We start from the raw sequence: 27958 nt of genomic DNA, 5'->3' as shown, positions 1-27958 counted from the left end.
TGGAGCCTTTAGACCAGGGGTGTCAAACATACGTCCCGGGGGCCAGAACCGGCCCGCAAGAGGGTCCAATCCGGCCCACAGGATGAATTTGTTAAAATTTCACACTAATCTAAATGTAATGTCAAATGCTCCAGATACCCGTGACTAAATGTTTGTGCCTTTATAGATCCAGTGTGCTGTGTAAATAGTAAATTTAGGCATGATATTGTTGAAATTGCACTTATATTTCTCAAGAAATTTCATGTTTTGTAAAATTATCCTTCATTAAATGTAAAACAAAGGAGTTGTTCATAGGTTATTATTCTATTATTTTGCTATTTTTACTGGTCCGGCCCCCTTGAGATCAAATTGTGCTGTATGTGGCCCCTGAAAAAAATTAGTTTGACACCCCTGCTTTAGACCCACTCGTAGGGGGACGGGACCTCATTCCCAGAATGTAAACAGTGTCCGCCATTGAAAAGTGTTTTTCATAAATACTACCAATATTCTAGTAATATGCTAAATGCTAATCGGTGAAGTATTCCTTTAGTAGTTACTTGAAGTTGTATATCATCATATATCATATATATGTATGTATATACATACATGCCTGTAGCTAATATGTCCCATAGACCCTGCATTGTGAAGTGTTTACATTTTGCATAACTGTGAGATTGCACTGTTCCATTATATCCTTAATAAGGAGGGAAACAGCGAGTGGAGTCTGCCTTGGCTCCTGATGAATAATTCCACATTACACAGGATGTTCAACTGCTCCTATTAAATACTTAAACACAGCAGGACCTCTTGGTAAAGAGAGCTTTGAGTGCACTCATTGGCAGATATTCATATGTTTTATTGGTGGAAACGGTGTAATTTTAGAATATGGGATGAAGGTATTGCTGGTGGTATTAACGACAATTGACAGGAAGTTAAGAAGCAGGCTTTTATTTTGGTGACACTCCAAAATAAAGTGCATATAGTCAGTTAAGGGACAGTAATTATCGGGAAAAAGTGGTTAATATGATTTTCTCTTTTTCTGTACACGCACACACTTTGATGGACTTGAAATGTTAATGTGAAAATTAAAAAAAAAGAAGTTTTTACAAAGGTACTTTAAAAAGTGTTTCTGAGTTATTTCTTGTTTGCTACTTTTTCATTAACCAGATTTGTTGTTTTGATGTTGTGTGTGTGTGTGTGTGTGCGTGCATGTGTGTGCAGCTGTGGTTACGCAGGTGTGATGAGAGCCTGAAGGCAGCTTCTCTAGCAAGGCACAACACCACAGCTGGATGCCCTGCACTCCATCTGACTAACCCTCCCGCTCCGCTTGCTCTTCTCACCTCTCATCCTTTCTCATCGCCGTTCCTCCAGACACTTCGCCTCTTCTGTCTCCATCACAAGTCAAAATAGATTGCGACAGCACCAGGACCAACTTGACTCTGAGACGCATCTTGAATGAGACCCTGGCGTGCAGCCAGAATAGACAGAGAAGGCATGAAAAGATGAAAGATAAAAGCACAGAGGAGCTCAAATATAAAGACTGTCAGAGAGATTGGCGCCTTAACAAGAGCTGACTGGAGAAAGAGGGGATTAAAGAAATGACAAAAAAGAAGCCAGCATGGGGTTTTGAACAAGTGATATGTAAAAGAGACAGAGATGAAGAAGGGGAAAGAGAGAGCGCACTGAAATAAATAGAGATAAACGCATGTTAGAGAAGTTAAGATGGAAAGAAACACACAAGTGCAAACTCTCAGCCTGTGCAAGCGTCTGTCCGCGCAATACATACACACAAACACACACTCACGATCCGCCCACAGTCACCAGAGACCTGATTAAGAGAGCAGAGCTATCGATCTGTGGGCTGGCAGGCTACGATGGATGAGCAGACAGGGCTGCAGGAGCACCAGAGGACAGCTTCAGTGGTCCCACATCCCCACACCGCCCCACCCAACCACCCACGCCACAGCTGAGAGCTGGTCAGGGCCACGGGCAGGAAGGCCGGGGCTGCCACACTGGGGCTCAGCAGCAGCAGAGGGTAAGAATCAAAAGTGCAGAGCTGTTGTGCAGTTATAGGTGAGTGCACTGTACTATAGGTGTTTGTGTGTGTGTAGGGCATTAGAGGGGTTCTCCTACTCACCTGCTACACACATGGGAATTGGGAAACCGATGGATATTCCCTTGACTCAAGCTTGATGGAGTACTAGTGCCCTTGAACCACCTCCACCTCCCTTTATCTCCGTCTCTTTCAAACAAACACACACACACACGTGTTCCAGCACTCCATATCTGAGTGTGCTGGAGCGTTGCAGAAGAACGTGTCTACAGATGGCTGCTTATTGGGCCCCAGGGTCCTGGAGGGTGGGTTATAGGGGACACGCATAGACTGCAGTCTTCCCGTGTCCAACTGATGTCAAAGAGACTGCGGCGACTCTGCTGATTGCAGAAAGAACTCTGTTTGAATGGAAGTCTATGGGAAATCCTGTTGAGTCAATGGTGTCAATCACTAGTTTTTGGTCTTTTTCCAAGTTTAGTAAATTATCTTCCCATTCAGAGGAAAATAGAATAGAGTGGAGACTTGTGTGATTGAAATCTGTTGGAGTTCAAACTGAAACTGCGTTGGAATCGTTTATATTTGAATTTAAGTTGCTAAACGTGACTAATTGCATTCAAAAACTGAATTTGTATTGTTTCATTTGAATTTGAATTTGAAAAATTCTATATATTTTCACATTCAGTCCTGACAATTCAAATTCAGTTCTCAAAATAAATTTTCAAATATGTAACCCCAGTAGAGCCGGTGGAACCATAAAAGTTACGTGCTCAAAAACGTAAGTGCTGATTGGCCGAAGAGGAGAGAGCTGTGTATCTGCGCTCGATTGCTCTTCCTTTACTAGTACCCGGATGTCTGAATGTGACAATATATAGAAGGTTGCCAATGCAATAATTCAAATTAAACAATAGAAATTCAAATATAAATGATTCAAATTCAGTTCAGATATGTCCATTTCTTTCTTGGGGTTTTATTATTTTCTTTTTCCGAATTCTGATCAAACTGATCTCGATCGCGCTGGCTGAAAATCGTATTGGCCCATCCCTAGTTTTCATCTTTGTTAGTTTGCGCTGTCGCAGTTCCACTTTTTTGTGCAAACCTGCCTCTAAGATTTATTTCTCTTGTGTAATTTCGCTTCCTGTTCAGATGATTATGTTGGAACAGGAATCAGGTGGCATCACGAGCCAAGTGCAGTGTTACGTTTAAAAAGGAAAATAGATTGTGTTTTATGACATCAAGCGCACTGATTGAACGCCACTTCATTCAATCACAGATTAATTTCCTCTCCCCGCTTCTGAGAATCTTATCCCAGCATGCACCTGGCTCAAGGCGGACAGCAGTGCTCGACAGGTTGAAAATCAGAGGAAGCGAAGAAACCGATGAGCAGCAAAACAAAAACTCAATGTGGATATAGATGGCATCAACAATTATCTCTAATGGAATGTGGATAAATATATTTGGCATATTGGAAGATCTGTGTCTCTGTTTTTGTGTTGAATATAAAAAAAAACCCTGCAGCAGAAATGCTAGAAACAGCCCAAAATATTCTGCTCAAGGTCCTCAGTTAGATTCAGCTCCACATTTGCCATGAATTTCAGGCAGTTTCAGGCTGATTTTTAAACCTCTGAACAGAACATGGCTCACTGCTTCCAGTCTTGGTGTTAAAGGTCATAGACTGTCTGGAAATACGATCACAGATGGGAGGGTTGAGGTGTTTATTGTAGAAAACAGGCAGCGTTTCTTAGGTGGTATTTGCTGAGGTTCTTGACTAGAGAGTAGTTTCCATTTGACTGAGCAGGACAGACAGAGTGTGTGTGAACAGGAGTTGTTAAACCAGGCAGGTTGGGGAGCGAGAGAGGCAGATGGTGAAGCTTCGGAACTGCTCAGGCAGACAAAGACGAGGGTGGACGTGGCTGGTTACAGGTGCAGTCGGTGAGGTGAGGCTTAGACAGGAGGAAGGAGCCTGAACGTGGACGATCTAGGTTTAACTACTTCATCTGATGAGGAGTTGACTGGCAAGACGAGTGTCGGGTATGCAGGGGAACTGTCCAGGGTGTGACCCCGCCCATCAGCCTAAAGGGCACCCACGATTGCCGGGAGAGCCAGATTGGGACCGAAATCTGGCCGATTATCGTGTAGTCTGGGACAGGTTTAAGATGTTGAAATGAAACTGTGTGCAAGTTTACCTAGACAAATTTTTGCTATTTTAAAGGCAAAAAAAAAATCATTAAAAAAAATTGTCTTATAGTCTTAACTTAACCTTTATAATCCTCCTGCAAAACCAATTTGACCCATAAAATGAAGATGACAGCATGGAATAAAGTTTCATATATAGATACTGTATAAAAGAACTATAGTCTGTATAGTCGTGTGGGTCTACTTTGAAATACAACACAGATCTATGTAAACTTATTTGAGTCATTCTATTGTTTGTGGAAAATTGATAAAAAAAATAAAAAGTGACCCACTTTGACATAAGTAAACACTTCTCATCCAACAAAAAAAAACTAAACTAAAATATTGTTATGTTAGGATTCATTCAAGGGTTTTGTCTTTAAATTCAGTTTGTTACCTTACCTGAGGGACTCGGGCTGCTACAGAATAAAACAGTTCAGAAATGTGCTCCGAGACTTGTACAGTATATATAATTGAAATATCAAATTCAGATTTCACAGGGGCAGCCAGCGCAGAGGGATCTCACCGTGGCAATGCAGGCTCCCGCATTCAGAGGGGTTTGCGCGTGCTCTTGAGCAAACGCCGTGTTACTTTGAAACTCATCCTCTGTTACTCTGACTCCTCAGAAGACTCACCCCGCTGTGAACATGAAAGCCGCGCGTCATGAATGATTCTGGGCCGGAGAGGGAAGTTTGCCCCACGTCTCTTTGAACACTGACTGAATATTAAACAGGTCAGAAGTCACACACACACACACACACACACACAATGGCCTCATAATTCACCACAGAGCACGTTCACGTGCTGCATTGTGTTCGGCTCTGATTCAATTCCAGTTCAATACAGATCAAATTCAGTGGTTTCACATGTATAACTGCTGTTATCTTGCGTTTGACTTTCATGTGAATGTGACTGTCCTCTCAAACAGCTCACACTCTGGATTTATTTTGATTTTATGGCTGTAGAATTGTCAAAAAATGTTTAATTAGTGAGTGCTTCTGCCCCTCTTTCCAAGATAACTTTCAATATCCGGCAGTTATTCAACCTTTTAGGAATTACGGCACTGAGCAGGGCTACCGTAATGACAAGTATATGGGCGCAAAGTTCTATTTCTCTGCATTCCCGTATCCATCCATCTATCTTCTACCACTTTATCCTCCACATGAAGGGTGCTGTACCAATCTCAGTTAACATCGGGTGAAAGACGCAGTGGACAGATCGCCTGTACATAGTTTTTGAATTTTCTAGATGTCACAAATAGTCTAGGAGTTACGGTAATGAGAATAAAAATAAAGATTTTTATTTATACATTAGGCAACAGGCAATTACCACCGTGTTTCTACAGCTACCTCAACAGTTAAACCATTCATAGCTTGTGTTTTCACATTCAGAAGTGGAAGCTCACTACAAAAACCTTTAAATCTCACATTTCGACATCCCTCCGCTAACTGCGTCCACTACTCTCCACTGTCGTTGTTTAGGGCAGTGAGCTGTATTTATATAGCGCTTTTCTAGTCTTGATGACCACTCAAATCTACGGTTTTGCCATTCACCCATTCACACTTATTATTCACGCACACATTCATACAGCATCCACGTGCAGCACATTGTCTTTCACACCCATTCACACGCCGCCTGCACAGCTTTCAGGGGCAACATGGGGGTTGAGTGTCTTGCCCGAAGATATATCGGCATTTTGTATCGGCAGAACCGGGAATCAAACGTGCAACCACTGAACCGCCATCGCTCCACGTCAGTGGCTCAGCAAAGACATATGGTGCTTTTCCACTACATTGTCACAGCATGACGAGACGGGACCATGTAGTGGAAAAGTGCTAATATAGGCAAAAAGCTGCAAGATTGGGGCGACGGTAGTGCAGTGGTGGAGTGAGTCGTCTTTCAACTTGAAGGTTGGGGGTTTGATTCCCAACTCTGCCGTTGTGTCCTTGGGCAAGACACCTATTTTAAAGCGCTACATAAATACAGACCATTTAATATTCCAGTATGAACACTCACTCTCATGTCATTGCATATGCAGCATATCTGATCTCAGACCACATACGGAGGTGACACAGATCTGATTTGAAAAGCTGATTTTTGTGCCCACACAGACCTGCAAAGAGTCACAATAAAGAAAAGAAGAAAAAAAAAAAAACTCCGACACGAGTCACTTCAGCCTGGTAATGTGAACGGAGCCCCACACGCTGCTGCTTTGTTGGACAATCCTGGCACAAACAGAAAATCAAACTACAATTATACAGTCAAACATTCATGTGTTCACGCTTCTGACGATCACAAAGGGCTCCGGGCCTGCAGCTACTTGATCAACATGACAGGCTTTATGCATGGGAGTGGGTTGAAGGAGGAGTGATCGGAGGGTGACATGCAAGGCTTTCCAGCCCTGGGGACACCCTGAGTATACAGCACACACACACACACACCAGTGAATCCACATCCCCACCAGGTCTGTGTGGGCACATAACCGATGCTTGTCATGGCAGGTTGTTGTTTACATGGAGCTCATGTTTATTCTAAAGCTACTTACACCTCAGTGGCTCAGCCTCGGGCTTCGCTCCTCTGAGACTCCCGCTGACTCGCTCTCTGTTTTCTCTCTGCCCTTTTCTCTGCTGACCTTTTTTTTTCTCTCCATCACTCTCCTCCTATCGCTTTCTTCCTCGTCCTCTTTGTCCCTCATCACTGTCTGTCACTCATTGTCTGTGATGATTCACAACATATGTTTTTAAGATGAAAAGCAGGTAAAAAAAACAACAACTCAGTTTTCCTCTGGCTCCTCAGTGTCCAGATCACCGCTCTATTCATTTCTTCCTAATTACAACCCACCTCTCTTGAAAATGTAATCAAAATCCAAGTTTATTGCCATAATTCAGTGTTTTTGAAGAGTGCCTCTATGAGGTATTAACGCATTATCAGTACTGCAGTGTCTGTGAACTGTCCTGGGACCCAGACACTTGCTTTCACTGATAACACAAATAGGTTTGAGCCACTTAACTAAAGGCACACTTTATAAAATCCATATAGGAATATGGTAGACGGCTTTTTCTGGCTTCAAACGGAACGTTTGTCAACCATTTTCTCCCCCACACCAAGGTTCCATTGAGAAAATCAATCATTTTACACTGTGGCCCTTAAGCGCTGTTAATCCACTGCATCAGCGAGTTGAAACGCGTTGTCTTGTGACCTCGGCGTTTGAGTAACGTGGTAGTGTGGAGAAAAAAACAACTCACAAACTGCAGTTTGTCTGACTCATAGTGAGATTAAGTGACAAACCCTTTAACCTTTAACCACCTAAGCCTCAAAATGGACTGTTTTTGGCTTATTTTAACCATAAAAGGTCCAGAAAATGCATTTTTCCAGAATAACTTTCAATATCTGGCAGTTATTTACAATTTACCGCATGTTAAAATGCTGTATTCACACGTTTTATTGTGAAAAACACTGTAGTTGTACACGAACACCAGATTTTGTGTGTTAAATTTGAAATTTGAACATATACAATATATTTCAAATAACACAAAAACAGGCATTTTCCCAACTCTTTCCTCTCCGGCTTCCTGCAACAGCGCGAGTGAAATTACCGTAATAACCACACGTTGACTTTGACTCCGCCGGAATTTTTCCCATAGCACAAACTAGTGTTGTAGTCAAGACCACCTAAACCGAACACTTTGTGGTTCAGGTAACCAAATTTTATTGTAGATGAGTTGGCTGACATCTTCTCCTGTCACTCACATTCACTTTTGGTGGGGGGGGGGCGTGTGAAAGGGGACAGCCGTTAACGGTGACAAAAATTTCAAGTGATAAATGAGTCAAGTTATTGGTTGTACCCGAAGCGATGCGATTTCCGCACGTACTACAACACTAGCACAAACCATCGCGTAATTGCGGTAATGCAAAGTGCGCTTCTGCAAAGATTTTGTGTCTAAAATCTGTTTTTCCTTCTCCGCCTGACACGTTATCAGGGAGACTGAGAGTCCGCGTCCCAGCCTGGTTCCGCACTCGGCAAAGTCCATGTTGATAATGTGCCAATATCTCATACCAGCCGCACTTCAAAAATACCTGAACTATCCTTTAATCTTTGTGAGTGATACTGGTCTCAGTCAGAAAGTAAACACCATGGCGTCGATAATTTGACACCACAACATCCCAGGGGGAGATATAATATAATACGTTGGTACGGTGTTGCCACTTTTTCCTCAAATAAATTCTTTTATTATTCCCCTCCGTCACAATATCCGTCTTTGATATTTGAACGCGGCTAAAATAAAAATCAAAAACCTAAACAAAACAACAGAATCAATACTGAATTATCATGTTCTACCTCTCATAACTCGGCCCGCTCCACAATGCAGAGAGACAAGGTCATGAGAGAATAAATAGCAGGCAGACTAGCTAATGATCTATCATTCTGGACAAGCGGCTGCACCCGAGAGCGGGCTGGCTGACAAGATCATTAATAAAAGCTGCTGGGAGAGTGATCGATCGGCTTGATGGATGATCAGAGCCACAAATACTATAAAACACCTGGATGTCAAGCCTTGTCTCTTTGAAGAGAGGGAGGAGGGAGGAGGAGGAGAGAGAGAGAGAGACAGGGAGTCATCAGAGGGGATCAAACCCTGACAATCAACCTCTGTACTGTGCTGGAAAATGAATTCCGCAGCCGCAGGTGCGGTTTTATGTGTGTATCTGTGCATACAGCCGTGCTGTAAATCCGCCTGGCGCTTGATGCACCTCTCGCACGCGCTCAGTGTGAGAGCATCAGTGTAATTTGAGGTAGATGAGGGAAGCCGGCAGGTGTCGCGCCGCGACGGGCTGCGGCGGGCCTGTCCACTGTGGTGTAATGGGAGGTATTTATTATTGACGCGCTCCCCTCACACCATTACTGAGCTCTGTGGTGGTAATCTGTGTCTCCACCGTGTATCTCCACCCTCCCTCTCTCTGCTCTATCTGCCAGTGTGTTACAGTGTCTCTTTTGTCATCTACACACACACACACCTTACTCAGCAGTTCATCTCAATTCCTAATCTTTTCATTGAGAGCGCGAGAGAATGAGTTCAGAGGGAGTGAAGTCTCCTCGCATGGCTGCGCGTATCAATATCTGTACATTGATCTGGCCTCGCTTCGCCTCCATTCGTCCAGATATAGATTGGTTTTCCCAGCAGGTATCTGAGCCGAGAATCTGACTGATGGGCGGAGTGTGTAAGAGAGGGAGCGTATCGAACCGGGGCGTCCCACATGCCACTAGACTGTGTTAGACCACTGAGCAAAAAAGAAAAGAATAGAGAGAGAGAAAGGATGAAAAAGGAGGACAGGGTTATACACACTGGGCAGAGGAGCGACACTGGTATCAATTTCTGAATTGATGCAGTGGTCGAGATAAAGGCTGTTTTTATTATAGATTAGGTCTGTGATTACGGTTTGATTTATTGATTAATCATTCAGTCGATATGATGTCACAAAGGAGTGACAAATGCCTTTTTTTTTTTACATTGCAAAGATCAAAGGAATCAAAAGAACGTTACATTTGAGAATAGGGATGCACCGGAAATCCGGCCACCGAAACATAACATAATTTGATATTTTGACTCCATCTTGTCCTCGCGTCGTCCATCACAACGCGACAATATGACGACGGCAGACTTCATTCATTATCAATGATAGATAATAAGACGATGAACTCATGCATCAGTCGTGATTCATGGTTTGCCCGTGCGGCTAATGAATTATCTTTAGTTCGGCTACACCTCGACTTGACTTATTGTTTCACTGCTGTAGATTCATGGATCTTTGGCGTACGAATTCGGGCATTTAATGACGGCACTTGAGTAACACAGATTAAGATTACAAGATTTATTATTTGTATAATGATAAAAAAATGTGCTCTTTACTTTAGAAATTGTGCATTTACCTAAAATCACAGTGCAAAAGGAAAGACATACATACCTAAACTTTATTTATAGCGTTGATTTAGATCAACAACAACAATGAATTCACTTAATGACAAATGACATTTTATTCATTTAAATCTTCTTCTAAGCCTTTTTAGGGTGAATTTGAAACTTAATACACAATTTTAACTCATCTCTGAGTTTGTGAAACAATTTTCACACACAAAAAACCCTCTTAAATTGTAATTTTCTTCTCTTAATTTGAATGTATTTGCAATACAGACAGGCAGGCTTCTATACTAATGATATTTTTACATGCACAATATGAAATGTTGTATAATTGCATTAAGGATGCACTCTGTTGTTTACCATCAGTACTTGAAAGCAGGAAGTTAACGGATAAACTCTGTACAGTAAATAAACCCAGTGTGTAATCTGTGTTGATCTTTGTTGTGTGTGTGTGTGAGTGCAGGGAGGAGGAGGAGGAGGAGGAGGATCTTTTATGTGTGAATGTGTTTTGTCTGCATGTGTCTGTGCTGTTACCATCAGTGCCTGACCATAAATCAGAGGCCCCGGGGCCGATGGGATTGCCCATCTCGTGGCTCCACGTGTAATTACAAAGCTGACATTTAAACAGCAGCAGCCATATTTCACTCGCGCCAGCGCTGGACGCAGAGTGGTCTACGGATGGAGTAAAAGTTTTCAACACAGGAGGAAAAAAGAAAAAAAAAATGTCAGGAGAAAAGAAATCAATAAGACATAGAATGCATTCTAATGCCTTGTTAATGGACCCGCATATTAATTATTCAATGGTGGCCATTTTGTCTGCTCATTAAAGTGGCAGCTGTGAGGAGAAATGTGCAGCACTACTCTGCTCAGGCAGCATTATCGCCGCCGTCTCCTCCTCTCGCTCGCAACGCGAGACACGACATGTCTGCGCACTTCTCCTCCGCATGTGCACGTCTGTAATCTGTGTCTCTTTCACTCCGACGGGTCACGTCGCCACGATAAAAGACATCTCATCTCGAGCGTGTTTACTGTAAACTTTTTTTATTTGTTGTTACTTGAATGCACCGTATAATGTACTCTCTTATCTGGTAACGCGTTATGTTAAGGATCATATTCACCAATAAAGTAGCGTACCAGCGCTTTATTAGTAATTATTAAGCACGTATTAACACCATAATCAGGAAAAATCTTAATTCATGTTGTGATCGAGGTACAATAAGGTTAGGTAGAATAAGGTGTTAATACGTGCTTAATAATTCCTTAATAATAAGTGTTACCTTACTTCTTATTATTTATGTGAAGCTACTTTTGGATAAAAGGATTATACAGTTGTAGCACTACTCGACTCTACACGGTTTGGTATCAGGAACGTCGTTTTCCATTACTCAAATGTATTTATTTATTCATAGAGCACATAGACATAGACAAACTAAAAAAACTAGAAAGCAGAAAAACATAAAACGCTTAAAAAAACGATACGGAGCACAGTAAAAACACGTGAGAAGCAAAACAGACAAACAAAAACAATGGGAGTCCGATTATTAATCGATTACTAAATTAATTGACAACTATTTTGATAATCGATTAATCGGTTCAAAGCTTTTTTTCATGATTAAAACAAGATTTCTGATTGTTTAAGCTTCTTAAATGTGAGTATTTTCTTAATTTCTTTGCTCTGGATAACAAAGAAATCATTAAAAGTGAATGGACCAAACAATTAATCGATTAATCAAGAAAATAATCGACAGATTAATTGATTATAAAAATAATTAAACCAGCGACAGTTGGTCTGAGCCTTACTCAGAGACCTCATTCCCAGAATGTAAACAGTGTCGGCCATCTTTGCTAACAGTTACGCTAACAGGACCAAGTGTCACTGGTGAGCACGTAGCAAAGAAAAGAATGAAGATATTTCTCAACTCGGGGGAAACTGAGGTTGGGAAGCTCAATTTTTCCTATTTCCTGTTCTAGTAATACAAAGCTAAATGCAAGTATTCCTTTAAAACCATGTCAGAAACTTGTAGAGGGAAAGTCACCAGCTCTGTGTCATGCTAGTCTGAGGAGTGACATGCATCTGTAGTATGGGTATACAGGCAAGGATGGCCAACTAGTTTTTGTTCATGACTTATCAGTAAAGGAATATATCTAAACCAGGGGTGTCAAACATACGGCCCGGGGGCCAGAACCGGCCCGCCAGAGGGTCCAATCGGCCCACAGGATGAATTTGTTAAAATTTCACACTAATCTAAACGTAATGTCAAATGCTCCAGATACCCGTGACTAAATGTTTGTGCCTTTATAGATCCAGTGTGCTGTGTGAATAGTAAATTTAGGCATGATATTGTTGAAATTGCACTTATATTTCTCAAGACATTTCATGTTTTGTAAAATTATCCTTCAGTAAATGTAAAACAAAGGGGTTCTTGTTGTTCATAGGTTATTATGCTATTATTTTACTATTTTTACTGGTCCGGCCCCCTTGAGATCAAATTGTGCTGTATGTGGCCCCTGATCTAAACTGATACCCCATTCCCACTGGTCAAAAACACACTTAATATTGGGTTTAAACAGGTGTTTAAATAGAATTCTGTATTTAGTCTGCAATTCAGGCTGGTATTTAGTGGCTTTGGAACTCAAAACCTAACCTAGTAGTTTCCAAGTGGCTTTACCTGGGTTAAAAGAAATTCCTTGTTATACCCACTAGTTTCTGCATGTGAGCTTAAAAATTGAACTTAAAGTGCTTTTTACTTAGATTTTGCATTTAAATTCCCCTGATCGAACATTATTGTGTCAGTTGGAACGAAACAACACAAGTCTTTGCGGTCACCTTGTATTAACAGCTATTGTAAGTTTCCAGGAAGTTTAGCAGACGATGAGTTTGCCGGCAGGTCGACTCACTGGTTAAGAAATGTATCTGAGGTGGAAGCTTTGAGACGTGTGTGTGTGTGGGGACCCTCTTTGGCCTGCTGTCAACCTGCGTCTGCTGACTGCTAAGAGAAGCTGCTGCGTGACAGGATTCCTAATGACACTGCAGCAGCTATTGCCACAAATTGCTTTGACTTGATTTATTTCTTCTTTTACAACCCCCTCACACACACACACACACACACACACCGCTGACACCACCCACCCACTGCTGCGCTTCCTCTTGAGCATTCCTCCGTCTCTGCAGTGTGTGTGCACACGATGATGCCGCGTCCACTTCCGGCACCGCGCCACTGGCAGGGAACATCTGTCTCGAGGTCTCCCCTGCCACACAGCGTTAGAGTCAGCGTAGGTCACTCACTCGACCGGCCAGTGCGGAAAAGGCCTGTAGGCAGAGCCGAGCCGAGCGAGACCGTCTCAGAAAATGAGGGCGTCCAGGCGGAAACTTGTCCCCAGGTCCATCTTGCTTTGCCTGCCTCATGCAATTTGTGTGTATGTGTGTTTGTGTGAGCAGAGACAATGATTTTGTAGGTCAGAGGGCAAAAAGGCATCAGGAAACAACTAAAGGCTGTGTCCTCTCCCTCTGTTTGCCTTTTTTTTGTCTCCGTGTGTTTGACTTTGTGGATCGCGCGCGTGTTTGTGTGTGTGTGTGTGTTTCTTATTCATGCGGCGGCCATGCGTCTCCCCGTGCTCAGCCACTGTTTGGCCGGCTCTAATCTCCGTACATTTAGACTGTTTAAATTGTCTCAGTTCAGTTAAGTTCCTATTTACCTAAGCAAAGTGGAACGCTATCACCGGCGGCAGGCAGTCGTGTGCCAATCACGGAGCAGATAGCTCCTTCATGCAGCGACAGCTCCGATAAGAGGAGAAAGTACTGTTTAATCAAATAGTGCAGGGAATGGGGTTTGCAGCACTGGCAGTCTGGGCCGAGTTCTATCACTTATTTATTTATCCATTACCACTTTGTTTTTTTAGGAAGAGCCCTTGTTATGTTCTTTAAAGCAGTTGTCGTTTGCACCTTTTTAAACTCTAAACTCGAAGGGAGAAACCTCAGTTGAGTCAAAAGCAACAAAATGTGTGCACAATGCAAATATAACGTAAATGTACGTAGCCTGAAAAATGTCAAACATACAGATTAAAGTGCCAATCTTAAGAGTTCAGGTAATTATATGTTTACAGTAATGGAACTATCTAATTATGTCCTTTTGTCATATGAGCTTTAGATTTACTGACTTAAATGTCTATGAAGAGGCTGTATTAATAAAAGCATTTTTATTTCATTGGGAAGATTATAAAAAGTCAAATGAGGATCATTAATATATATATATATATATATATATATATATATATATATATATATATTATATAAACATATATATGTATATATATATACAACCCCATGCACAGTGAGTACATTTCCGCATTTAATGAAGTTACCTATGTAGCCTTCAGTTAGCGTCAAAACTTTAAAGTGGAGGAGACAAACTGGCGGCCCGTGGGCCACATGCGGCCCCCCAGTCAAATACATGCAGCCCACCACTTAAAGAAAACATGGCTCGCGATCTTCTTCTCTTCCTTTAAACATAGCGCTCAAAATGTGTATTATTAAATATGTTTGCCAGCGATATTTTTGTAATAGTAATAATAAGACATCAGTTGTAATAATCGTTTTATTAAGAGCATATATTAGCTTGTTTGGTGTTTTAATCTAAGTTGTTTTTACTTAATTTTAGATTTATTTATCTGATTTTGATGTTATAATAGATTTACATTGCATCATTGCATCTATTGTGAAGTATACATCGTTCCATATCGAAAACAAACACTTTCATTTTGAAATGCTGTGAAATATCTTTATTGCAATACCTCAATACATCAAATAATGTATTATTATTTTTAGCCCCCCCCCACTTTAATTCTCCCTCATTGGCCCCCGGGGTCATTTGAGTTTGACGCCCCTGCTTTAAAGGATGTTTATTTCGTCCATCGTCAGCTACTGTAAACATGGTGATCCAAAATGGCGGCCTTGGACGAGCTTGGCCCAGCTCCTGACATAGATATAAAAATCTGATTGTAATATAATCAGGTGGTTGTACACACATAATTGCACCTGCATTTTACACACTGGACCCCAACACTATATGAAATGAAAAATTTAATATTAAGGGTGGTTTTGAAATGGAAATTTTTCACCTGCATTGAACTAACTCAAACTTAAACAGCTTCAAATGTCAGCCTCTATTTTCCCTTTGCCAAGTTCCACAGTTCTTGTCATCCATCCATCCATCCATCCATCCATCTTCTACCGCTTTATCCTCCACATGAGGGTCTGTGGTGCCAATCCTAGCTGACATAGGGCAAGAGACGGGGTACATACACCCTGGGAAAGGTTGCCAGTCCATCACGGGGACACATAGAGACAAACAACCATCCACTCTCACACCTACGGTCCAATTTTGCCGAATCCCCAAATCTGCATGTTTTTGGACCCACACACACCCGACCGGGTCACAAGAGTTCTAATGTGACTTATAAAGTCAACTCTTTGGTTATGTTATGCTTAAGTTTAAGTTAATCTCATAAAAAGTGAAAAGTTCTTTCATTCCACTGTTTTTTCTCCCTTTTGTTTCAACAATTGTAACCCTCTCCCTCTCTCTCTCTCTCTCATTCCATATCCATCCATCTTTTTCCATGGCCTTTTCAGGAGGTGAGGTATTTATCATCTTTATACCTGGAGCTTTGAGGGCGCTGCATTGTCCTGATAGATGAGCCAGGCACTGATGTGCAACCACCTCAGGAGACACAAACCAGACAGCTATTTAGTGGCTGAACAAGACACATTGCTTTTCTTTTATTGTTTTCAAACTGCAGGGATGAGTGTACTCGCATATGTGTGAGGAGAGAGAGAGAGAGAGAGGTTAAAGGAGAGAAGAAACGGAGGAAAAAAAACAACAACAACAACAACAGATGCTCCGCGGCCGTCCAGAAAAATGCAACAACTGTGCACAAGATGGGCCATTATCCATCTATAGTGTATCACAACGTTGTTGACAAATCAATGCCTCTGACAGTGATGACTCTGTGTTACAGCAAACATAAAGCACTCAGACTGTCTCCCTGCCTGTTATGGAGACTGCAGCCAGGGAGCACTCGGGGCAAGGGTACTCATAGCCAGGAGGAGTTTGTGTGTCTCTCTCAGTGTGCGTGTGACTTTGAGCGTATTTTTATGTTTTTTTTATGTATTTGTGTGCTGGTGTGTGTGTGTAAAAATGTAATTTAAACGTGATGCTCATAAAAGTGTGATCAGCCATTGATCAGGTGTAATGAATCATGCACATGATTGCTGAGGCAAAGTTTGAATACTACCCCAAATACCTCTCTCGGTTTTTTTTTTTTCTACCGTTGCAACGACTGAGACCAAAGCTGTAGCCGTTTACACAAAGTCTAAAATAAATTCTACTGCTAAAAACCCAGCTGTTCACAGTTTTCCGGGATAAATTCTCCTTGACTCCGCCCCTGCTCTGCAGCTGTATACACGCAGGCACTCCCTCAGTCAGGTCTGATAGCGCTACTTTTAGAAACATAGATGGACAGAGAGTTCAGCTTTTTGTTTGGAAAGTAGAAGTTGGAGATGTCGGTGTGTCATGTGGTCACTGAAACAAGACTTTCAGTGTGAGCCCCATGAAAGGAGAAGGCTGATGATTAATGTGAGTTTGATTGACAGGTCGCCTCAAAGCTCCCCGTGGCAGATACCACAGGGCAGGTCAGCGGGGCGAGAGCAGCCGCATATTCATGCACAACTGCTCTCTGTGCGTGTGGATCTCTCAGTGCTCGGCACAAGACGGTTTCTCATCTGGAGAACAAGAAATTTGTTATTTGTACGAGCAGCTGACGCACAGTTATTGTAAGGCAACATCTATTAGATTTGTTAGAGGTGGAAACATTACTGTAATTGAGTAGGTTTTTTGTGTACTTGCACTTTTTAAAGACATTTTTTAAATCTAGAATTTTACTTTTTCTTAAGTAAATTTTTCTGTAAGTACTGTACCTTGCTAAGTTTTATATCACATATGTTACTGAGTAAAAAAATGTTGGCCTGGATTAAAAAAATTAAAATCACTCACCGGTAACTTTGGCAGTAAATGATGGGGACGGGTGAATGAATGATGAGGACAGGTAAATGAAGAGTACAAGTGAATGACAAGGACAGGTAAATGAATGACGAGGACAGGTGAATGAATGACGGACGAAATGAATGACCAGGAATATGAATGAATCGATGACAGGTGAATGAATGACAAGGACAGGTGAATAAATGACAAGGACAGGTGAATGACGATGACAGGTAAATTAATGACGATGACAGGTGAATGAATGACAAGGACAGGTGAATAAATGACGAGAAAGGTGAATGAATGACCAGGACAGGTGAATGAATGACGAGGACAGGTGAATGATGAGGACAGTAGTATAATAGTAGTAAGACATTTAGTTTTAATTATTGCTTTATAAAATGTATTACAATCAACATTAAATGACATATATTTAAGCTGTTTTAATTCCACTTATCCTTGTCATTATTTGTCTTTTATTTATTTCTCTGTTTTTGTGCATCATGAATATGTTTTTATTGTGAAGTATACGTCATTTGCCACTTTTTTTTCTCTAGACCCGCCCCCTCTTGCCCAGACTAGATGCTTATTGGCCCCCCAGATCATTTGAGTTTGACATGCCTGATTTAGATCAACATTCCCAAAGTGTGGGCCCCCTCGTGGACCGTGACAGTACTACAAGTGGGCCGTGAAAGGTAAATATAAAAGAATAAATGAATATGTTTTTCATTTTATGTTTTGTAACAAAGTTGTAAAATACATAGGCTAGAATAAAACATTAAATATGTGTTATTTTTTCTTTTATCTGATCTAGTATAGCAGGTAATATACACAGCAATCATGTGTTTAAGGTTTGGGTGTGGACCTCAAAAACCTGAGAAATGACAGAAAGTTGAAAATATAAACATTTAAGAAGCTGAAAAATGTTAGAAAGTCAAACATATTCACATTTAAGAGGATTTTCAGATTTCAAAGTAGGCCCCAGAACTCTTAAGTTTGGCTGATTTGGTGATAATCAAACATTGATGTTAACAACTATGCTAACATCTGAGAGATTCATTTGTAACGTATCGTTCCGCCAGAAAATAGTGCATCTCGTTCTAAAAAAAGAGCAGACGAAGAAGAAATGAAAGTGTTGACCCTGGTGTTACAGCCAAAGCTGATTTAATCTGCATGCATCGCAGAGTGAATGCTGATTAAACGCATTCCCACTGGTGAAAAAAACCTGTTTAAACCTGGGATTAAATGGACTTTTTGACCAGCAGAATGAGGGATTAATGAAGAAATTGTAACTCCGGAGTCGTCCACGCGCGGAGGCAGAAGGAGGAGGAGGGCGGCGGGGGGTGGGGGGGAGAGGCAGCTGAAAGGGTTAAAATGGGACAATGTCGACGGCTCACAGGCAATAAGACAAGTGTCGACAGCGACAGGAAAAAGACGGAGGCTGCCCATGTGCCTGTGCCCACCCCCACCTCACACACACACCCCTCCCCCGACTGCAGACAAGCATATGTGGGCTGACAACATGACATTGCCAGTGAAGAGAGGGAGGGACACAGAGAGAGAGAGAGAGAGAGGGGGAAGACCAGGAGTCTTGGTTGCCCTGACATCCCTGACTCTGACAGCTGATGGAGGCAGATTAGGCTCATGCACACACATAACCAACCTCCAACTCCACACCCACTACTGTCCGTCCCTCCATTCACGTCTACCTCCCACCCTCCCAAAAAAAAGTCCCACAGAGACCCGTTCTTATTCTCCACCGTCCCTCAGCTGCTCCTCCTTCTTTTTGCTTTTAATGTACAGACACACACAAATATGGTGTTTTTTTGAGTTTTCAATCGTTTATATTATATAAAAATATAAAACAGTGGAAATTACATTTGTGCATGTTTTGTTGTTGTGACTAGCTCATTAAATCTATATTAGAGATAAAATTAGATATAAGCTAATGTTATTGTTTATTTTAAACAATGCTTATTTTTCCATAACATTGCAAAATTATAAATGGTCTGCATATGTTCTCTCACTCGCACTTTCATACAGCGCATCTATGTGCAGTGCATTCATTCACACGGCATCAGGAGCAACGTGGGGTTAAAAGAATACTTCACTGATTAGCATTTAGCTTTGTATTACTAGAATAGGGGTAGTATTTTTGAAAAATGTTGCTTCCCAACCTCAGTTTCCCCTGAGTTGAGAAATATCTTCATTGTTTTATTTGTTACGTGCCCACCAGTGACACTTGGTCCTGTTAGCGTAACTGTTAGCAAAGATGGCCGCCACTGTTTACATTCTGGGAATGAGGAGCGGAACTAGCGTTGCAGTTTCAAGCCTCGGACCAAGGCTCAAACCAAGCATCACTGGTGAAAAAAAACCAAAAATAAGAATGAAGTTATTTCTCAACTCAGGGGAAACTGAGGTTGGGAAGCACACTTTTTCAAAACTACTACACCTATTCTAGTAATACAAAGCTAAATCGAACCCACAACCTTCCAGCTGAAAAAGGACTCGCTCTTTCACTGGGCTACAATCAAAAAGTGTATAATAGAAGAGAATATCAATAGAATCTTTTATTAACGTGGAGGATAATATGTCTGTCGTATTCAGCAAATAATGGGTAAAATAAAAAAAACAGTTATTAACAGATAAATAACTTTACAAGTCATAATAGAATAAAAACACCCAAGAAATGTATTCTTCCTGTTAGTAAAAAGGTTTTAATAAATGCTTTTCTAGTCTTGATGATCACTCAAAAATGCGTCACACTTTCATACAATATCATACAATAGTGCCTTGCCCAAGGAGACTAGCAGAGCTGGTAGTTGAACCCACAACTTCTGAGCTGAAAGACAACTTGCTTTACCACCGTCACCCTTACTTATTCATGAATTGATTATAATTTCAAAACGTTTTTGGACAAAGTAACAGAATTCCTGCCTTTAGAAAGATTAAATCAAGAATCCGTGAAGGGATTATTGATTTTAAGCTTTATCATTTAATATGCTCTTATGTTAACACTGTTTGCTGTGTTGCTTTGTTTGTTTGAGTGTTTTAATAATCAGTTTCTTCTGATTGTTTGTCAGCATGTGTGTGTCTACGTCTGAGACTGAAGCACCAAGTGGATGTTGTTGTGCAGATATTTTGCCTCGTGACATCGTTTACGCTCCTGCTTCTCCAGCTCTGACCCGGTCGCGTTGATAGTCACGGTCTGCAACAACCGCATCGAGATGCACCCGAGCGACCCGCGGCGTCGAGACACGTAAGTGAGAGCACGTTCACACAAGCCGTCAGTCTATTACAGTACACAGCAGATAGATCCATTACCATAATGTGTGTAAGCTCCGTGACTCAGGTGCCCTCACACGGCTCACACACACACACACACCGCCTGTGGACCGGGCTTGACTTATAAACACACTTAACTGATGCATTAGCTCTATAGGTGCACACACTGTGCATTGTAAATGTCTGTGTCTTATCTCAGAGTGGAAAATAAGAGTGGGAGTCACTTTTTGTGTGAATGTAGAAGGAAAAAAAACAAAAAAAAACACCACTTTTCCACCGTGTCAATTAGAGCCGAACAATCAATCAATTCAAATTGCAATTTGAAACAATGCAATTAGCAAATTGCAAAGGCTGCAATTTAATTGTTCTGTTTTGATGGCGCTGCTGTATGTCACTTTAAGATGTAGCCTAATACAGGCGGAGGAAATTCAGACAGACAGTGATTATTGAACTCAAAAAGTTCTCAAAAGTGAGATATTTTCTCCGGGAAAAAAAATCGCAATTACATATTTAGCCCTAGTGACAAAAAAGTCCCCATCTTGTGAGGTATATTTATGTTTGTTTTGTTTGTTTTTTATATTGAATCCAGATCCAGATCATCACAAAAATCTAATGCATCCTTCCTTGTACCATAACCTACATCCTCTCGATTTATTTTTATCAGAATCTGTCCTTTACTTTTTGAGTTCTGCTGTTCACAAACAAATAAACAAACAAACAAACACATAACCTCCTCGGTGGAGGTGATGAAGAAGGAGAATGGGTAGGTGTGAGTGTGTACACTCAAAGCCTGTCAGGACCACTAGTCCTCATGGAGACCAAAACCTGGTCCTAATGAGACCTCGTTTCTGACAGACTGATTAAGATTTGAATTGTGGTTAGGTTAAAATAAGGTTAGTGTTGCGGATGCAGCTTTGTGTGCAGGCTGTTCAAATGAATGGAGGTCATTGCAGTGTCCTCAGAAGAATAGCTGCGTAAACTTCTGTGTGTGTGTTTGTGTTTGTTTTTGTTTACCGCATTTCTTTCTAAGAAACAAAAAGCTGACATTTTACTCCCCGACACGTAAGTGGTTTGGGGAGAGAAAGTAGGAAAGAGAGCATGTTCGTGTGTACGTGCGTGTACGTGCGAGTGTGTGTGTGTGTGTGTGTGTGTGTGTGTGTGTGTGTGTAGTGAGGCAGACGTCCACCCTGGGACAGTATGTCATCGATTGAGCTGCAGGAAGAGGCCTATTATCTCCAGCCATGGTTCAAGCGGGGGAGTCAAGTGTGTCATATGTGTTGGCTCTAATTGGCAACCCACCATGGTGGAGGCTGACTGGGGTGAAGGCAGTAAGAGCTGCACTATCACACAAGCACCACACACACACACACACACACACCTCCCTTCACTGCTGGTGATGTTTCATTGTGTTTCTCTGTTTTCCTGCACCGGTGAAGAAATGACAGGTTTTGTAAACGCGACGTTCAGAGACACGACAAGCAAAGTGACAGGTCAACTTTTAATGCAGAGCTTATTTATGATAACGTATTGTGCTGTTTTACATGTAAACGCAGTCAGAAATGCTGCTCGGCTCTTTGTGATTGTGTTATTTTGATTAGCATTCTGCGTTACGCCGCTTGTATTGTGAGTTAGTCTCTGTTGTTGTTTCCTTTTTTTTTCTCTCTCCTTCCTCAGGGTCGTTAGTTATTTGTTCTATTCTTCAGCAGGTTCTCTTATTATTAGACAAAACCCTCAAGTCCCAAGTTTCCTGTTGCTTCCACCAGTTGATTGTTTACATGGTCTAACACTGCCCCCTGCAGGAGGTCAAAGTCACTGCAGTTTCTGCAATGCAAAATGTTGGAAAATAAGACACATAATAAGAGCTGATTTTTGAGAACAGTTTCACATGAATGGATGACAAATGTGCTCAAATATGTATATACAGAAGCCATCAGTAAACTGAATTCTTTTTAAATCTGTTGAAACTGTATATCGATGGAAAATACCTTTCAGGGCTGATTGATTGAAATGTTTAGGTTTATATTCTGTTTTTTTTTGTGTTGCTTATTTCCTGTTTGGCTGTCACACAACATTTAATCAACATGTAATTCATTGTAAGCACAGAAAGATTTCATGTGATGGACATGAGTTCATTTCAAATTAATTCGTGTAAAGAAATGTTGAAAAATAAATACAAAAAACACATGTCACATTGATGAAACATAATATAATAATAATACTAGATTTATTATGAGGGGCCTTTAAATACACCATAGCACACACTTAAACAACACTATGGATTTTTTTTTAACAAAATTAAAGAAATAAATACAAAACTAAAACATCAACAAAGTGGAAGCAACGACACCACGGGGTTATTAATAAACCCAGGTGGAAATACCCTGAAAAACATCAAGATGAAGCAAATGGAGCATATAAATAAAGGAAAGCATCCATATTTTACACGAATAAAGGTATATAAGACACTATAACGAGATTAACTCCTTTGTAATGTGTCAAAGTCTATCAAACCATAAAGAGGTATTTACTTTTCTTCTAATAGCATGGTAAAATGCTCATCATTTAAAGCTAAAATAGTAAACCTTTTGGCTTAAACGTGTCCCTATGATGTTAAATATGATAGAAAAATGACACCATCTTCATTTATATTGATCCAAAATGAATCTTGTTTTTATTCTCTTTGCCCCCTGGACCATTTTTTTTTGCAGAAAAAATGAGGCCTACATTATTATGTATCCAAAATCAATGAAGAGAATAGTATTCACTTGGCATTTGTCATCTCATTTGTGCTTAAAGGTGTTTTTAATGACATGACGAGTCGAACGGTGACCAAAAAAAGTCACCTGAAAACCATAACCAAAATAATAATTGGACTAAATCATCAACTGCAGCTTCCACTGATGCCAGAAATACAGTAGTGAGAATGAAGCAGTTACACCTTTGCCTTTCTCTCAATATCCATCATTAATAGTGTTATTGTTAGCCCGGTGAGCCAGACACCTCCCGGGTTTGGTTCCTTATATTCCGATCAGTGGGGCCCCCTGAGCCACCTGTGTGTTCAGAGTATTGTGAAGTGACCAGACTCCATCTTCAAGAGCACTACCAGTCTTTTTTTGCTATTATCACCTCAGTGAGACCCGAGAGGAACAAGCCTTTGAAAAGTGTCGATCTCATTTCTTCATGCTCCGCCGTGGCTGACAGTCTCCATTAACATTCAACAGTGGCTATGTTCAGCCGAGCAAAGATGCTGCTTGTCATCTTCCCTCCCGTAGCATTTAATCAACCTGCATATTCATGGATCGTATGTGTCGTTCATTATATCCATAAATATGCAGCTTTTTCCATATAGTAGAGAGTATATCGCAATATATGATATGATCCTGATAACACCGTATCATGACTTAATCCTTTAACACCTCACCCTGAAAATGTCTGTGTGTTTTTTTGCTTATTTTAACCATATTAGAAACAGGTTCTACAACAGAACACGCACAGTCACAATGACTGCATTTCTTCGCCAAGCCACTGCGGGGCGCTGTAGTGTAATACGTGCTGTGACTTCATGAGCACTGTGCCAGGCGCAGGTGCGGCCACTGTGGTCTATTTTGTCTGCGTAAAGGTAAGAACAAAAGGTGGCGTTAACATTTTACTAGACTGCTATTGTGTTCTATGGTGTGTGCAGTCTAGACCTTTTCATATTTTCTTCAAAAAGAACGAATTATTTGTTGTTGCAGTCGATAATTGTGTGTGTTTAAGTGTTGGTATCGCTAAAGCAGTCGTCACGTGACCGACCAATTAAGTGGCAGTTTTTTGTAAACGCAAGTCAATCTCGGAATATAGTAGCTAAGAGGAGGATAATACTCAAATAGTCGAAAAATACCACGTAGAGTGTTGTTATCTACTGGTATTGCTAACAGTGGCTAGCCAAAGATACAATTGTGGGGGCTTTTAAGACTTCTCAACTGGAACAGGTTTTTTTTTATATGTATGTATATAATATATACATACATCCCTCAATTCATATATAGTATATTTAAATTGAGGATTGTATATAAAAACGTAAGAGAAAACCCTGTTCATGTGGTAGATAAACTTAGTTGAGATATTGAATTTACAGAGTATCAAGCTGAAGTAGGGAAAATAAGCATATACACACTCAGTCTTTTGCAAAAACCTTATTAGAATTCCTTCACAATTTCTTCACAACAGTTTCTTCTCATTTTATAACCCCAAAATAATGGAACTATGCACACAATTCTGAAACCTGAAGCTCACGTATCAACAACGTGACTCCAGACTGCTGAACTCTGAGCACACTTCCACTGGTCTCACTCAAATAAAATTGTAAAACACAGATTTTTGCAAATCTCTGACAACAAATTGCCTCCGTTAGTGCACACTTTGTTCACCTGGAAACACCTTGACCTTGATTACCAGTTAGTCTCACTCATGTAGCACCTGTGCGAAGTCAACACTTCAATCATATAAGAGTATAAAAGAGGTTACAAGTGACTTGTGTCTCTTTTGTAACCTATTTGTATTGATGCACAACTTCTCTTTGTAGTATTGCTCACTGTGCTCACATACATAGGTGATATTATTTGGTTTTATTGCATACTATGTACAATATACACACGTGTTTGTGTTTTGAGTAATGTAACATGAACAATATTGAAGGTTGTGTTTTCAATTTGTTAGTTGTTTGGAGAAATTGAGCCACACTTTCTAGAAATGTGCTTGAACATTTGGGGGGGAACTGTAGACGCATCTTAACTTGATGATGAGCCTTAATGCTGAACAGTTGTGTCACTCGGTTGAACATGAGTGGCTGAACATCTCGAGGGAAATGTAGTCGTCAATCTAGTGGACTACAAATTAAAAGCACAGTGTCTGTAGAGATGTTGAATAAACGTGAACACATACCACTTTATCAGGTGCACTTAATAAAGTGTCAGAAGTGGCACCTGGTGTGGTGTCCTGCTGCTGATGACGGTTTGAAAATGGAGGTTCAGATTCTCATGGTGGTTGCCACTTGGTTTGTCACACAAACTCTACTGTGCCTTTTATTTGTAGTCCACTGTACTCAGAACTCCATTTTCCTGTCTGTTTATGCCATGAGGAAGGTCTCTGACCCAAATGCTTGCATCAGAAAAGGTTTTTGCATGGGCTGTGAGTGTGGGGGTGCTTTCTGTACCTTAAAATGATGTAGATACGAAAATAACGCCAACTTTCCTCTATAGCAGCAAAGATACAAGATACAAAGATAGAAAGCATTGTCACTGAGATGAAGTTCATATAGCACTTTCTTACAGATTCACTACTTAGTATTTTTTTAAATGAACAATAGATCCTGGTGTGTGTCATTGAGTCACTCATCTTTTTTTCACTGACATCACTCTCTTTGCTTCCCCTTGTTTGCTTTCATCTCACTAAACAGAGTGATTACGGGATCTATTCATCGCTTCATCATAAACTTGACTTTAAATGTGCTGTTTCTGCAAAATAAAGCGACTATTTGCTAACATGTTGGCAGCAGACTGTATCAGAGTGATATAGCTGTAAAAAAGACATGTTGCAGATGCACCAATTACAATAAAAGCTTCACAAATGTAGCAAAGAAAATCACTCCTTTTTCATTACTAAAGTATGATAACTAAGATGCAACTTTCACCCTATGTCACGTAGGATTGGCACCAGTGACCGCCGCGACCCTCATGTGAAGGGTTAAAGCAGTAGAAGATGAGTGGGTGAGTAATATGCAACTTAGAGATTGTCCACTTGTGTCATGATTGCAGTCTTATGTTGGCTCTGTTCTGCCAACAGTGGGCAGCAGAGCTCTGTCTCTGAATCTGTACAAAAGGTTTCAAATCAATCAATCAGTATGTTATTGTACACTCGAGAAAACCAATCAAATTAAACACACACAAATACAGACCAGTGACCCACAGAGAGGCATCTGTACCAGTGTCTCCACAGCTGGGACTGGTGGCATTTGTTTGTTAGTGCCAGGATGATTTCATTTCCAGAGTCTTTGAAGCGACACATTAATCTGTACATGAGATTTCTTCGCACAGACTGAAACCTGTTCACTCACACTGCACCGCTGTCTCTCACATTGTCTGTTCAGACTTTCTTACTTGTAGTTGGAACACAAGATGTGTGCAAGTTTTTAAATGGTTCAAGTTTAAAATTACAGAAGGCGTTACCTTTGGACCTTTTTATGTGTCTTTGTGTGTGTAACTTAGATAGGACCACATTTAGACCATAAGTCTAGTATGTAACATTTATGGGAATTCTTTGGGAGAAATGGAACATACAGCCCATAGGTATGTTTGTATATGTGTATAAAATAAAAATCCTTTGTTTTCATTTTCTTGTAATCAAATGTTTTTTTAGTACTGTATTAAAAAGCCACTTTAAATGTTCTCAGAGTTCTCCATTTGCTGCAATCTGCAGTCTCACCATTAGATGTCACTAATTCTTGGATATGGATTGTGGTTTGGTTAAAGTTAGGCATTAACCAGTTAAGATAGGGGGGTGAGGAATTGGTTAGGCTGTCAAATGAATGGAGGAGTGTGTTTTTGTATGTGTGGGTGTGGGTGTGTTTGTGTGTGGAAAACATCCGGGTGGCTCCTGCCAACTGCCTCTGCCTAAATTGACAGAGACAGGTGCTGTAAAATCATCCTTTATTCCGGAACCACACACACACACACACACACACACCCACTCAGCATGCACAGTCAGCCTGCCAACACTCAGTGATTCTGCCACGACACTGTCTCCACTGTAACATCAACAGGGTCGTTTTGTCTCATTTCTAACTGTACACTCATGACACATTTGTGAGTTTCACTTGTTTATTTGTCTTCATGTTTGCATTTCATTTGAAACGTTTGTGCATCTGGTGTGCAGATAGAGAAGCGTCTGTGGTGAAAGAGAAGCCACTGTGGTCCAGTCTTGTTTACTTTCTAAAGATCCGTATCGACCGTTGACCTCTGAGTAGACTTGCTGAGAGGCCGTTGATGAGTGTTCAAGTAGCGTGGAGGAGATCTGGACTTCATGCTCTCATCCCGTAATTACAAACACATCTTTCCTCCTCCCTCGAGGACATTTATCCAACAAAGCAAACAAGTCCTCCCAACTTTTTTCCCCCTTTGAGGCGGACAAACATCCAAATCACTCGTACACACAGGCATTCCTCGCTTGTACTTGATCGCTGTCCGTTTTTCAGTCACATTTCAAACACTGCAGTCGTGGCGATCTCCGTTTTTGACATCGCCCATAGATCTTCATCTTCTGCTTTGACAGAGGGTCCAGAATAGCAGGAGATCAAAGGGCTGTGAATATGCGAGGCCGCGGCACAGCACGCGCCACGCTGCACAGCGAGGCTTCGCATCTGACCTCACGACATTAACGTTGGTCTGGATGAGACGGATTAAAGAAGAATAACAACTCCTAAGACCATTGAGATCCTTTAAAACTTTGACAGAGGTTGTGTTGTCAAATGGGGTTTGTAG

General features: G+C 41.0%; 1 protein-coding gene and 1 long non-coding RNA gene across 3 annotated transcripts in view; one reads left to right on the top strand and one right to left on the bottom strand.

The window, feature by feature from the left end:
• Nucleotides 1–27958, bottom strand: part of cmtm3 (CKLF-like MARVEL transmembrane domain containing 3) — a 272921-nt gene that overhangs the window by 58755 nt on the left and 186208 nt on the right. The gene's annotated exons all lie outside the window — the stretch shown is intronic.
• LOC122772686 lies at nt 422–26156 on the top strand. 2 transcript variants are annotated; one of them, XR_006360794.1, is made up of 7 exons: nt 422–1090; nt 1201–2014; nt 4831–4937; nt 17714–17851; nt 20240–20415; nt 23908–24060; nt 26127–26152. It is a non-coding gene; the product is annotated as an uncharacterized LOC122772686 (long non-coding RNA). The 2 variants fall into 2 exon arrangements; XR_006360795.1 differs by lacking the exon at nt 23908–24060 and having other exon boundaries at nt 26127–26156.

The sequence above is a fragment of the Solea senegalensis genome, linkage group LG7 (assembly GCF_019176455.1).
Source record: "Solea senegalensis isolate Sse05_10M linkage group LG7, IFAPA_SoseM_1, whole genome shotgun sequence".
Taxonomy (NCBI): domain Eukaryota; kingdom Metazoa; phylum Chordata; class Actinopteri; order Pleuronectiformes; family Soleidae; genus Solea; species Solea senegalensis.
This window is presented reverse-complemented; position numbering and strand designations above follow the sequence as displayed.